Source organism: Ovis canadensis, chromosome 6 (genome assembly GCF_042477335.2).
Source record: "Ovis canadensis isolate MfBH-ARS-UI-01 breed Bighorn chromosome 6, ARS-UI_OviCan_v2, whole genome shotgun sequence".
NCBI classification, from domain to species: Eukaryota; Metazoa; Chordata; class Mammalia; order Artiodactyla; family Bovidae; genus Ovis; species Ovis canadensis.
In genome coordinates this window covers 62,437,256-62,451,930 of record NC_091250.1, presented here as the reverse complement: position 1 = coordinate 62,451,930, position 14,675 = coordinate 62,437,256, and the positions used below count along the sequence as shown (strand labels likewise).

At 45.1% G+C, this 14,675-nt stretch overlaps 1 long non-coding RNA gene across 5 annotated transcripts in view; it reads left to right on the top strand.

Annotated features, from left to right (window-relative positions):
- Positions 1–14,675, top strand: part of LOC138442460 (uncharacterized) — a 57,445-nt gene that overhangs the window by 16,953 nt on the left and 25,817 nt on the right. For 3 of the 5 annotated variants that reach the window (XR_011257690.1, XR_011257693.1, XR_011257692.1), the window contains one exon: positions 6,704–6,777. The exons of the other annotated variants lie outside the window; for them this stretch is intronic. This is a non-coding gene — a long non-coding RNA (uncharacterized lncRNA). The remainder of the gene's footprint in view (positions 1–6,703; positions 6,778–14,675) is intronic. 5 annotated transcript variants of the gene reach the window in all.

The following is a 14,675-nucleotide window of genomic DNA, read 5'->3' as shown; positions in this document are numbered from 1 at the left end:
AAAAGATGCTTGCTCCTTGGAAGAAAAGTTATGACCAACCTAGACAGCATATTAAAAAGCAGAGACATTACTTTGCCAATAAAGGTCTGACTAGTCAAAGCTATGGTTTTTCCAGTAGTCATGTATGGATGTGAGTTGGACTGTGAAGAAAGCTGAGCGCCGAAGAATTGATGCTTTTGAACTGTGGTGTTGGAGGAGACTCTTGAGAGTCCCTTAGACTGCAAGGAGATCCAACCAGTCCATCCTAAAGGAAATCAGTCCTGAATATTCATTGGAAGGACTGATGCTGAAGCTGAAACTCCAATACTTTGGCCACCTATGCAAAGAACTGATTCATTGGAAAAGACCCTGATGCTGGGAAAGATTGAAGGCAGGAGGAGAAGGGGACGACAGAGGATGAGATGATTGGTTGGCATCACGAATTCAATGGACATGAGTTGAGTAAACTCTGGGAGTTGTTGATGGACAGGGAGGCCTGGCATGCTGCAGTCCATGGGGTTGCAAAGAGTCAGACACGACTGAGCAACTGAACTGAACTGAACTGAACAGACTCAATGGACATGAATGTGAGCAAACTTCAGGTGATAGTGAAGGACAGGGAAGCCTGGCATGCTGCAGTCCCTGGGGTCACAGAGTTGGACAAGACTGAGCAACTGAACAACAACATTATGGGGTTTTGAAATGTCAGCATTTGGAGAGGAAAGTAGGAAGTATAAAGAGTTTTGTGCCCCTGTCTCTTTTATTTATGGAGTAAGTTTAGAGTCATGCAGTGTTGGCAAGTAAAACAAACAAAATGGTCCACACTTACTTTAGATGACATCTCTCCCCTAGGACAGTCACTAGTTTGGGGTTTGAGAAGGTTTTCAGTGGATGGCACAGGCTAGGAATGAGATGTTTTCTTTTCAGCTCCAGAAGGAAGTTTGCACAGATCCCTTCAGAGTCAGGCTCTTCTGTGATAATTAAATGTGCCTCTGCCAGAGAAGGCAACAGGAAAACCTCAACCACTGACAGCTTAACACTGGGCAAAAAATTCACCCGGGCTAATGTCATTGCAGATGAGGGACAGTTGTGAAAGTTACATGATTAAAAATGCCCTGCACAGACAGCAGCGCGGCTTGGCAGACGATGTAACTAACAGATCTGTTGCTCCAGGTGGCAACTGCTGCAGAAAAATCCCCCATCTTGTCTCACATGAGTCAACAGAATTCTGCAGAAGTGTCATAGAATGGAAGTGAAAATATTTTCCTTCGCTAGAGCCCAGGAGGTGATGGAGACAAGGGTCAGGAGGGAAGTGGTCTGCCTGGCCACCAGAGGTCTGCCACACATCAAGAATGGGTGCCCAGCTCGTGCATAACAGCAGTCTGGGAGGAAGACTCCTAGCCCAACCACAACAAGCCCAGCCACGGCCACTGGCTCCTCACCATGCTCACAGAACGTCTCCCACCAGCCAAGGACTCATATTATCAGACAGTAAAGGGACACTTTGATTTTCGCCATGACTATTTTATCTGTTGGATTTTCTAGGTCCAAGACCTGGGTGCAATGAGATTCCAGGAGCATGTAAACCTGGCTGAGTCCCCAAAGAAAATGATTATCTGTTCTCATATTGTAAAACCTGAATTCAAGGCTTACATAAACACCCACAAAGCATAGCATTATCCCCATCTCATTAACTGTTGAACTGATTATTCAGAAAAATTTCATGACATTTGGAGACCATTTGAAGGTTAGATTTGACTTCACTTCTAAAGAATTCCCAAGTGCATAACTGCTAAAAGTCAGAGCCAATTGCAAATTAACAGTGTCACTCGCTGCCAAACGATTTCAGAAGCGAATTATAATAGTCCTTTAAGAAAAATTTAAGCCAAAATTATGTTTAATGTGGAAGGCAGGTGTATTTAAATAGATTTTCTAAGATGTAAGAATTTTCTAAGATGTGGGGTCTTCAAGAGAAAGGGTAGCTAGGACTTGAAGAACTTTCAAACAGTCTGAAGCTTCTGAGTATTTAGTCACATGCGTGCTTAAGTCCAAAAGTCCTCCCTTCCATGCACCACATCAGGCCCAATGCGCTCCTACATCAAACTCAACACGAGGGGTAGGACATGCAGAAACCTGAGTAGAGTGATTAGCAATCAGTCAACAGACACTTAAGTGTCTACTGTATGCCAGGAGATGTTCTGGGCACTCGGAATACAGCCTTTAAAACAAATAACTCCATTTACTGATGGAGCTTTCAGTCTAATGGGGTAAAAGATTATCACCAAATAAGTTAAATGTATAATGTCGGTATGTTAGGTGGTTGTAAGTGCTAAGAAGAAAAGTCAAGCAAAGAAAGTATGCTGAAGGTTGCAGTTCTAGACAGACATAGTGGCAAGAGAAGGCTTCACTAAGATGGATTATTGGAGCAAAGAGCTGAGTTTTAAGAGGAAGAAAGTCAAGCAGATATGTCAGCCCAGGAAATGCATTCTGGGCTAAGGGAAGGGCAAGCACAGATGTCCAGAGGCATGAAATGTTTGGGTAGCCTGAGGAAGAGCAGGAGGTCAGCACAGTTACAGAGAAGTAATCAAGGTGGGGACTAGTATTTGGTTAGTTTAGAGAGGCATCTGAGTACCAGACTGGGAAGGGTCTCATGAGCCATTGTAATGAGTTTCAGCTTTACTCTGAGTGAGATGGGAAGCCACTAGAGGTAACATGTGGCATGTTCTGATTTATATCGTATTAACAAGATGACCACAGCTGCAGTGTTGAGCACAGACTGAAAGTGACAAGGGCAGAAGCAGGGCAAACATGGGTATTGCTGTTGCTACTGGCAAACCTACGGCCATCACAGTCATTTAGATAAGATGCATGGTCAGCTTGTGCCAATGTGTGTGTGATGGAAATGATAAGGTGCTGGGTCCATTTAGACTTTATATCTTTCCTTCTTCTCTGTGTATGTGGTTCCCTCCCCTCTCCGTCATTCCCCACTCTGTTCAGGAAGCAAATCAGAGCAGGAATGGGTGACCCAAAAGCTCCAGCACCCCTTCCAGGCACTCCCAATGGCAGAGATTCTGACCCAGCCATCTCGATCTTCAGGTGCCATCTCTGGTTCCTAGAATGTCCGTGGGCCGCTACCTTGGGAGAGGAAACAGATGCCCAAGTTTAGAGCAAGTTGCAAACACTAAACAAAAAAATCCAGTTATTCTTTTTTCTAGGAACAGTTAGTCGCTGGGGATTTCTTTTGTTCTTGCTTCCAGCAGCTGCCCGAGGAGGTCACAACCCGCCTTTGTTGTGCGTTGGCCTCCCTGCCATCCATTTCTTTGGAGATGCCACAGCTGTGGCTTCTAGAAGTTCAGATGTGTTTTCTCCATATACATTAGCCCCTGGGCTTACCTTAAGCCTGGTATCTGGAAAGATTCACTTTTCCAGGATGGTCTCACAGCACTCTGGTTACCCTGGGACCTGAGTCTCAACTGCCAGTAATGGGCTGGTCTTGAGTTCTGTAGCTGTCAAGTGGTTGTGGGGTGTGGTCAGAGGACTGGGGTCCAGGCAGGGGTGAGAAATAGATTTTAAATGTATAAAAGTGATATATGCCTGTTTAAAAAATATTTACAAAATACAAATTTTTAAGTAAAAATGCCTACTGTCCAGGTGAAAATATTAGAAATAGTTTGACAGCTTTTCAGATTCTAGGTGCTTGTTGGAAATGCAGATTCTTGCGTCCCCTCCTGGGCTACCAGGAGCAGAGAGTGATATTAATACACATTTTATTAATATCAAGTTCACCAGGTGATTCTTATGAACGCTAAAGTTTGAGAAGTCTTTTCTCATTTTTATTAACACAAAATGTGTGTATGCATTAATATATAGCTTTACACACACAGTAGTCGTGTATGGATGTGAGAATTGGACTATAAAGAAAGCTGAGTGCCGAAGAATTGATGCTTATGAACTGTGGTGTTGGACAAGACTCTCGAGAGTCCCTTGGACTGCAAGGAGATCAAACCAGTCCATCCTAAAGGAAATCAGTCCTGAATATACATAGGAAGAACTGGGGCTGAAGCTGAAGCTTCAATACTTTGGCCACCTGATGCGAAGAACTGACTTGCTGGAAAAGACCCTGATGCTGGGAAAGATGGAAGGCAGAAGAAGGGGATGACAGAGGGTGAGATGGTTGGATGGCATCACTGACTCGATGGACATGAGTTTTAGCAACCTCTGGGAGCTGGTGATGGACAGGAAAGCCTAGCAAGCTACAGTCTGCTGCAGCTAAGTCACTTCAGTCGTGGCCAACTCTGTGCGACCCCATAGACAGCAGCCTACCAGGCTCCCCCGTCCCTGGGATTCTCCAGGCAAGAACACTGGAGTGGGTTGCCATTTCCTTCTCCAATGCGTGAAAGTGAAGTCACTCAGTCGTGTCCGACTCTTGGCGACCCCATGGACTGCAGCCTACCAGACTCCTCCATCCATGGGATTTGCCAGGCAAGAGTACGGGAGTGGGGTGCCATTGCCTTCTCCAGTCTATGGTCGCAAAGAGTCGAACATGACTGAGTGACTGGACTGAACTGAACACACACACACACGCATTCAGATTAAACATACATCTGCATGCGCAAAGGGATTCACATAACACAAACTGAATGTAACTCAACTAACTAATTTAACTCAATAACATCATCAACAACCTTCCCAGGTATCATTATATGCAACAGTTGTTCGTATTTTTCCACAGCCACTTTCTATTCCCCTGTAGGGACTGACTTGGTACAGTGTCTAGCTGCCCACCCCCACCCCCACCCCGTCCAGCCCTGCTATTTGGCATTTGTGTTGTCTTCTGCTTTTATACCTGGTTTTCATCCCTCTTTGTAGCTTGTGTTCCATTAGTTAAGTATTTAACTCTTTCATGATATTTTCCTTTCATTTGTAAAAAGGTTTCTGACAGTCACTCCTGAGGTTGTTCTGAGGACTGAGAGAGTGTACCTGAAGAAAAGTCTGAGGAAACTATAACTGACTTTCAGTTATCTTCCAACTCACCTCTAACTTGTATCTAAAAGCAGGGCACCTAAGACAGGCTTCTAGTGTGTCGGCTAGGGTGCTGCAGGGCTTCCTTCCCCTAAAGTCAAGGTGGCTGCTACTCACCGTGGCTCCTACATTGGGCCACTGTATTTTCTGCATGAGTGCTGAATCCTGTCTGACTTATTTATTACTACGACACCAAAAGCACATTTGAATCTATCTATCTAGGAGGACATTTCTTCAAATTGCGCTGCCATGTGGGAGACCGAGGTTCGATCCCTGGGTCAGGAAAATCCTCTGGAGAAGGGAATGGCAACCCACTCCAGTATTCTTGCCTGGAGAATTCCATGGACAGACGAGCCTGGCAGGCTACAGTCTATGAGGTCACATAGAGTTGGACACAACTGAGCAACAAACACTTTTTATTTTCTTTCAATTTTTAATTTTGTTATAATTTTAGATATACAGAAGTGGCAAGAATATCACAAAGGTTCTTCACTCACATCCCCCAAATGTTAACAGTTACCACATTTATTTTATGCATGTACATACATAAAATAACTGATTTAACTCAATAACTAATTTAATAACTAGTAACTAATAACTGTGCATACACACAGACACATATACATAGACACACACACATACACAGTTTTGTTCTGAGTGGTTTTGAGAGTTCACTGCAACGGGGGTGACCAAATCCTCCCTGTTTGACTGGGCCTTTACTGATTTTAGTATTAAAAATCCTGTATCTGGGTGGGGAGGGGGCTTCTCTGGTGGCTCAGTGGTAAAGAAGTCGCCTTCCAGTGCAGGAGACATGGGTTCGATTCCTGGGCTGGAAAGATCCCACATGCCTCAGAGCAACCAAACCCATGTGACACGACCATTAAGCCTGTGTTCCAGAGCCGGGGAACTGTGACTACTGAGCCCACGCTCCACAGATACCGAAGCCTACAAGCCCTAGAGCCCGTGCTCTGCAACATGAGAAGTCACTGCAGTGAGAAGCCCGGCCACCGCAACTAGAGAGCAGCCCCTGCTCGCTGCAGCTAGAGAAAAGCCCAGGTCGAATGAAGACCCAGCATAGCCAAAAATAAAGAAAGAAAATTAATTTTTAGAAAAAGGCTTACATCTGGGAGCTCCTTCAGTCCCAGGTAAACTGAGACAACTGATCGTCCTTGTTGCAGCTGTGATGCCCTTTTACTTGTAAGTACTTAAGTGTCTATTTACTAAAATCAAGAACATAACCACTGTACAATTATCAAAATCTGCAAATCAACTTTGATGCAAAATATTATTCAATCTGCAGAAAATTTTCAGATTTTGTCAGTCTTCCCAGTAAGAGGGATTTTTTAAAGGATTTTATTTCTTAATAAAAAGAAAACCCTGGATTATATGTCACCTTCACTGGTCTCGTTTCTTTCCTCTTCTTCAGTCTGAACCAATTCCTCAATCTCTGTCACGCATGGCACTGACACTTTGGCAGGGGGTGGGGATGAGGAGTGGCGAAGCAGTAATAACAGATAGCTTTATTGCTTTGCCAACCAAAGGGAGGCACACCACACACCAGGCTTCTGCCTCGAAAAATTATGTGTCTCCTGAAGCAATGATATTTAGAAGGATACAGTCCAAGTATTATGCCGAATGCCCCTCAGTATGGGTTTCTTTGATGTTCTCACACAACTGGACTCAGATTATTTCTTTTTGGCAGGAATCCAGATTATTTCTTTTTGGAAGGAATCATACAGAAGTGAGACATATGCTGTTGATTTACCCCATGACCAGGTATTTTAACTTTGATCACTTGATTGAGGAGGTTTTTGTCAGATTTCTCCTTGGTAAATAACTATTTTCCCCTTTGTAATTAATAAGTATGTAGTGGGGAGATATTTAGAGACTATGTAAATATCTTGTTTCTCATTAAACTCTCCCACTTGTTTTAGTATTCACTGATGACTCGCCTCAACCAATTTTTTTTTTATGAAGGGTTGCCCAAAGACTGGACTTTATTTTTGAAAATGTTCAACAGGGGAGAATCTGCATTAGAAGTATATAGGTTTATGGAGGAGACAGACATGTTTCAGATAATTACAGTACAACATAGCACTTGCTCTGAAATAACGCAAGGGACGGCAAGCTAAAAGACCCCAGGTCAAATCTAGCCCAACACCTACTTTTGTAAACAAACTTTTATTGAAACACAGCTATGCCCATTTACTTGCCTATTATTTCTGACTACTTTAACACTATAATGGCAGAATTGAGAAGATGCGGTGGAGACCACATGGCCCTCAAAACCTAACATATTCACTACCTGCCCCTGATTTTAAAAAAAAGTCTGCTAATCCTTGATAAAAGGGCCTATGGGGACAGCTCTGCTGAACTGGACTTCTGTTTAACTTACAACAGGCAATATTCATTCAATCTGTGGCCCTGAGGGGTATAGCAAGTCTAGGAGGTGGGGGTACATGCATTCCTGCCCTGGAACCCAGGCATGTGTAGGACTTCCCCATTTGGGTTACCACATACACTACACAGGTGTCATGCAATGTCTTACCAAAAAAGAGATTAATCCTGGCCTTTTGTTTGTTTGTTTTTGGTATGTAACTATAAATTATCAAGAAGGAAAAGTTTATTAAGTCACAGAAATTAAATATAATTAGCATAATTAGCATGATCAAAATGTTGCATATCAAAGTGTTTCCAAGTCTTGTAAGAATGTCCTTTTTATTTCTAGTAAATTTGGTAAAAGGAAACTCAGGGATCAAAAGAATTTGAACAACCCTCAAAGCCGTTTTGACACTAGATTTGGTAAAGATAAATAATAAGGGTTGTGAAAGTCACTCAGTCATGTTGGATTCTTTGTGACCCCATTGTAGCCTGCCAGGTTCCTTTGTCCATGGAATTCTCCAGGCCAGAATACAGGAATGGGTTGCCTTTCCCTTCTCCAGGGGATTTTCCAACCCAGGGATCGAACCCAGGTCTCCCACATTGTAGGCAGACTCTTGACCAGCTGAGCCACAAGGGAAGCCTAAGAATACTGGAGTGCGTAGCCTATCCCTTCTCCAGCGGACCTTTCCAAACCAGGAATCAAACCAGGGTCTCCTGCATGGCAGGCAGATTGTTTACCAACTGAACTATGAGGGAAGCCCCATATAACAATATGAGTTGCTGCTAAGTCGCTTCAGTCTTGTCTGACTCTGTGCGACCCTGTGGACTGCAGCCTACCAGGCTCCTCCGTCCATGGGATTTTCAAGGCAAGAGTACTGGAGTGGTTGGGAGGTTAAAAGTATCAACTGGTCATCTATATGTGAAGTCACTTTTATTTCCAGAATGTATCCTGTTCACTAAAGTTCCAGGCAGAATTAGGTAAAACTGAATGTGCTGCTCAGGCTATGTTTTGTGATAGGAAGAGGAAGTTCTGGCAAACCAATTAAGAACTCAAAGTAACTTGATCTTGTTGATTGTTCCCTTTTATGGGGAACACCCATGTAGTGCTGGAATGACCAACTCCAGGAAAAGAGCAGATTTTTAGGCCAAGTCTATATGACTAAAGTACAGAGTAAATCTTTCTGATGAATTTTGGCCACACACAAAAAAAATTGATCTAGATTTTTCTAAAGCTAAAGCACAATTTCTTACTGATTAAAAAAAAAAATCCACAGGAGATTCTTGTCTGAAGTAGTTTTGGATTAAGGTGGTAAAGAGAATTTCAGTGAGTGATAGAGTTCTTTTTAAAAAAATATTTATTTTTTCATGACTGCCCTGGGTCTTCCTTGCTGTGTGTGCTTTCCCAGTTGCAGAGACTGGGGGCTACGCTCTAGGGGTGGTGCCTGGGCTTCTCCTGTTGCGGAGCACTTCTCTTCTTGCTGAGCACGGGCTCTAGGGTGCGGTCTTAGTGCTCATGGCACACTGGCTCAGTTGCCCGGTGGCATGTGGGATCTTTCCTGACCAGGGACTGAACCCATGTTCCTGAATATCAAGGCAGATTCTTACCTACTGGACCACCACGGGAGACCAATAGAGTTCTTACTAAAGATTATTACTTTATACTCTAGGGGACACATGTGACTTTAAAACAGAGAAGTCCATCAAACAGGACAAAACATTGAAGATCATAAAAATGAAGCCCAAATAATTACAAAACAGCAAAAGATGGACAAGAAGAAATAGATTTACCCTTGTAAGACCAAAGCACAGAAACCTCTGCCGAAGACACTCACTGAAGCTAGATGATAAAAATTAAGTTTAGGCAGTGAAGAAGGTGCCCAATTAGGAAGAGCAAGGGCAGGCTGGGAACTTTCCTTTTTCTGGTCACCTCAGTCTCAGCACAGGGCACAGGGAGACTTTGCTTTAACAAAGTGTCATGAACTTAATGTCTGTGTTCCACTCCCCCAAATTCAGAGGTTGAAACCCTAACCCCAGTGGGATGGTAGTAGGTGGTAGGGCCTTGGAAGGTACTTAGGGTTAGGTGAGATCATGAGGGTGGGGCTCCAATGGTGGATTAAGGCCTTTATGAAAAGAGAAGATATGAGATCTCCATCAGCTGAGGATATAAGGAGTAAATGACTGTCTGCAAACCAGGAAGTGTCCCCTCACTAAATGCTAAATCTTCCAGAGCCTTGATCTTAGACATCCCAAGATGTTTGCTGCTTAAGCCACCCATGCTGTTTTCGTTATAGTGGTCTGAACTGTCACAAAGCAGACATTCTTACCCAGAAGATCTGAGAGATTAGGCTATTTGGAATAACTGCATATTCTAGTTTCCTAAGCATTCTTGAATTCTTAGCATTTCTGTAGAGTTTCCTGCACAGGTACATACACTGATCTGTCTTAGGACCAAAGAACGCTCTTAAATAAGCATTATCAGCCCCTTTGAAGATAGGAAAACTAAGGAGCAGAAAAGTGAAGTGACTTGCCCAAAGTCAGTCAGTCCTGAAACTTGAGCCTCTTGATTCCAGATCAGTGTATTTTACAGGGCATTACAGGGACTCTCTGATTTGTCAGTATATTGGCTGGGGGTACAGCAAGAAACAGCATTCACTCCAGATGGTTCAAATGGAGAGACTCTAATAAACGGGCTGCTTACGAGGTGTGGGCAGGGTACAGAGAACAAACACGGCTGCTGCTGCTGCTAAGTCGCGTCAGTCGTGTCCGACTCTTAGCGACCCCATGGATTGCAGCCCACCAGGCTCCTCCACCCATGGGATTTCCCAGGCAAGAGTACTGGAGTGGGGTGCCATTGCCTTCTCCGGAACAAACATGGAGGTGGGTGCATTCACCTCCTGCAAGAGTAGGGAGCAAATACTATCTCTAAGAGCTGAAGGAAGAGGGGGATTTTAGTGACTGGAGCTGTGACTGTGAATTGGGCCACCCAGCAGGAGCTGACCTGGGGAGGGAGGCAGGTAGTGCCTGTGATCGGCACTGATGTGGGAGGAAGTGGGGAGAAGACACTCCAACCTCCTTCTCCTTTGGTTCTTCAGCCAGCCCCTGACACTGGGCATCCAGAGGCCATCAGAAAAGAGGCTGTCTGCCTGGTTGGCCACCTATGACAAAGAGCAGGGTGGGGAAGTATGGGTCCTGCGGGGGACAGGAAAGTGGCAGGAATTCGAAGGGAATGCCATTATTTCCACTTCACAGAGTTGAAATAAATGTCTAACAGTAAAATAAACATGAATACAATTTATATGAGTTCAGGATCGTAGTCCCTTATTTGAAACCCTATGGGCCCGATGCATTCTGGAATTGAGAGTATTTTTACTCTCGTGAACTACATGTTATATAACGCCCCCAGCAGGGTTGAGGGCAGCACTCTGTAACAAAATATGTTCATATGTCTGCAGCAAAAGGCATGAATATTTACTCTGAGTGAGACAAAGAAATATAAATAATTTATCATTAGTTCAAGTCAAGTTTTGTTACCAAATTTCTTTTTTGAACTGTCGATAAGAAATTATTAATTAGTAGTTAAATTTTTCCTGGTGACTCAGTAATAAAGAATCTGCTGCCAATGCAGGAAATGTGTGTTCGATCCCTGGGTTGGGAAGGTCCCTGGAGGTGGAAATAGCAACCCACTCCAGTACTCTTGCCTGGGAAATCCCATGGACAGAGGAGCCTGGGGTACTACTGTCCATGGGGTTGCAAAACAGTTGGACATGACTGAGCAACTGAACAAGTTAAATTTTCAGAAGTCATCCTAGAAGTTGTAGTATTTTATTGTCATTATTATGAATGCTGATTTTTTTTAATAGTCTTTCTTTTACTGCAGAGTTTTATATACATACACATACACACACACATATATATATACATATATATTGTGTGGATTCTAGAAAAATGGAAATTTACCTTATATAGGTTTTTTTTAAATTATTAATCAAAAAATAGAAAAGAAGGGCAATTCACTTTACAAGAGTCTCTGTCCTGGAAATGATTCATAGCAGGATTCCTTTAAATAGCAAGCATGCTGGTCATTACAATTTGGCTTTGGGCAAAAAGTGAAGGGCACAGGGCTCTTCCTTAGTGGCCTTGAAGTCTCTGTCAAGGCGGGAGCCCTACAGTGAGGAGAGCAGCGTAACCCCCTGGAAGGCTGGTGCTCCCTAGAGTGCCCGGGTTAGCAGAATGAGGAATCGTATCTTGGAATTCTTGAGGATCTTCTGTGGTGATTTTGCTGGCAGGCATTCCTGGTCTCCGAAGCTATGGAAACCACAATTCTCAGAACGACTAACAGGAAACCTCACCCACTAACAGAGGAAGCGGAGGAAGGAAGGAAAGATGGCAGAGCCGGGAGAGGGTCAGTATATGAAACAATAAGCAAAGTCACACATTTGGAGACAGTGTCTACATGGTCAGAGGAAGCACTCCCATCTGCACCTTCCTCACTGCCCCCCCAAATGCTCTCCTGAGTGCTGGCCTGGAATCTCAGGCCATTCGTGCTCAGGGCTCCCTCTCTCTGGAATGGCTCCTCGCCCTTCTCCTCATCCTCTCTAGTGCCACTGCCTGTTTATCACCATCCTTGATGACTTTCAAAGCCAAAGTTCAACTCTTTTACAAGAAAGTCATCGCTGCCTTGTCTCTATGTTGGCTGCCCACAAAGTGATTTAGACATTCCTCATCATCTCACCATATCATACCTTGTATTAGAGGACTTGTCTTATTCCCTTGCCAAAATTAAAGACTTTGTTCATTTACTACTTTTATCTGTATTGATTCATCAATCATTTTTCAAAACCTATTCGGTCTAGGTGTGGTGCTCGACTTTGGGATTTGAAGATACATGAGATGAGTTCCTGCATGCCAGAAATTACAATCTAGTGGGAGAAGACAGGCAATGTGACAATAGAGTGGTCTGGGAGCACAGAAGAGGGACAGGTCACCCAGCTTGTGGGAGGCGGTCAGGGAAGCCTGCAACCTCTCACTCAGCCTAGTGAGAGGGAGACTAATGAATGGTGGGGATGGGTGTTCCTGGCAGAGAGACTAGCATGGCACAGGGCCAAAGGCTTGAGGACTGGAATATTTTCCAAGAACCACACATAACTGAGCATAGCTGGTATGTGGGAGTCAGGCGGGAGGATGTGGTGGGGAAAGGACTGGGGAAAGGTGGAGCTGGACAAGATCTTGATAAGATCTTGGAGGACCTCATTCATCTTGCTATGCAATTTAGACAGTTCAGTCCATAGAGCCATCACCCACACAGTGATGCTGGGGTCAGGTTATGATTACTTGGGGTCCTAGGTTGAGTCCTCACAGAAGCAGGTTCTGAGACAAGGGTTCAAGGGCCAGCAGGTTCACTGGGAGATGATCCCAAGAGGGACTGTTAGAGGGTCGGCAAAGTGGGCAGGGAGAGGGATGACAGCCAACACAGGGAGCACCAACCAGCAGTTACCGCCCTGAGCACTTCGGCTCAGACCCTTGGACAGCTGAAAAACGTGCTTCAGAGTTATTTCACTCCAGGGGCGAGGACGTCAGGGGATTGTCCTCCGTCATTGCTGGAGAGCGGCTCCCAGGGGCTTTGATTCCCGACACTGTGGCTCCGAGTGAGTGGGAGTCACAGCAGAGCCTGCAGCCTGAGAAGCTGGCAGGCAGAGGCACGAGCGTGCAAAGCTGCTGCTGTCGGGACTTTAGTGATGAGGGCTGGGCAGGGGGCGAGAATCTGAGCCCTCTGGTTATTAAGATAGAATGATCTGGAGAAACAAGGCGAGTTTAGTAGTCAGGCAGGGAAGAGAAAGCACACCCAAGGGGTAAAATGCAGAGAACTGCATGAAGGGACGATCGGGCAGAGGTGTGGGCCGGTCAGGCTGGTGTCCCTGGGCAGCCAGTGAGCCCTCGCGTACCCTAAGCGGGACCCCGGCCTACTCGCCGTTCCGCGGGACAACTCTGAGGCTCGTGGACACTGTTTTCAAAGGTCTGAACCCAGTAGCTCATCAGTGCTCCCTGCCTCGCTGCCTTCCCTTTCCCGGCTCACCTCCCCACTCGCCTAAAAGTCCTTAACCCAAGAGCGTTCTTTGGAGAGAAGGGAGAGCTGGAGCACAGGGAAAGTGGTTGTCTGAGGGCAGGGTGGTCTTACCTAGAAAACTGCAACTCCGCCAAGGGACAGCTTGTTAGACTGGGAGCTGAAGGCAGGAGCTCCCTCATCCCTTCACTTGCCCAGTCCACCAGCCAGAGAGCCAGGAAGCCCCAGCAACCTGGTGGGTCCCAAAGGAAGGGTTTCCGGGGCACAGAGCAGGGAGGGAACAGGGAGGGTGAGACAAATAGAGGATGTCCAGAACACCTGTCTCCCACCAGGATGTAGTCTGTAACTTCCACTGTTCACATTGATGTCTGTGCTGCTGGAAACCTCATCATTTCATGACACAGCTTTATCCAACAATGCCTTATACTTGTGAGCTCCTTACAGCTGCAGTTACTTTACGTTGAACTCAGACTTCTTTGTCTCAAAATAACGGGGCCAACTGGACAGAGCAGATATCAATACCCATTCCCTACTGAGCCAAAAGCCTAAATCTATTATGCTTCAATGTCCAGGGTTCACTCCAGTACACTATGTCTTCCCAGAAAGTAAGGTTATTGGTGCTCAGCAATGACTACATTCAGAGTGTTTACCAAACACTTTTATAATTGTTTAGTTGGTGTTTAGAATCATTAACCAAACTTCCTGATCCTTGGTTCCTGGAGGTTGCTTTTAGCTTCAAATATCAGTTTAATGGGCTTCTCTGGTGGCTCAGCTATAAAGAATCTGCCTGCAATGCAGGAGACACAGAGACTTGGGTTTGATCCCCAGGTCTGGAAGCTCCCCTGCGGGAGGAAATGGAACCCACTCCAGTATTCTTGCTGGGAAATCCCATGGACAGAGAAGCCTGGCAGGCTACAGTCCCTACAGTCCAAAAAAGTCAAACATGACTGAGTGACTAAACAACAGCAGAATCATCAGTTTAATAATAATCTCAAATTAGATGTGAGCTAAGGTAGTTTTAAGGATGGGACATTTGCTGCTGTTGCTGCTGCAAATTCACTTCAGTCGTGTCCGACCCTGTGCGACCCCAGAGACCGCAGCCCACCAGGCTCCCCCGTCCCTGGGATTCTCCAGGCAAGAACACTGGAGTGGACTGCCATTTCCTTCTCCAATGCATGAAAGTGAAAAGTGAAAGTGAAGTCGTTCAGTCGTGTCTGACCCTCAGCGACCC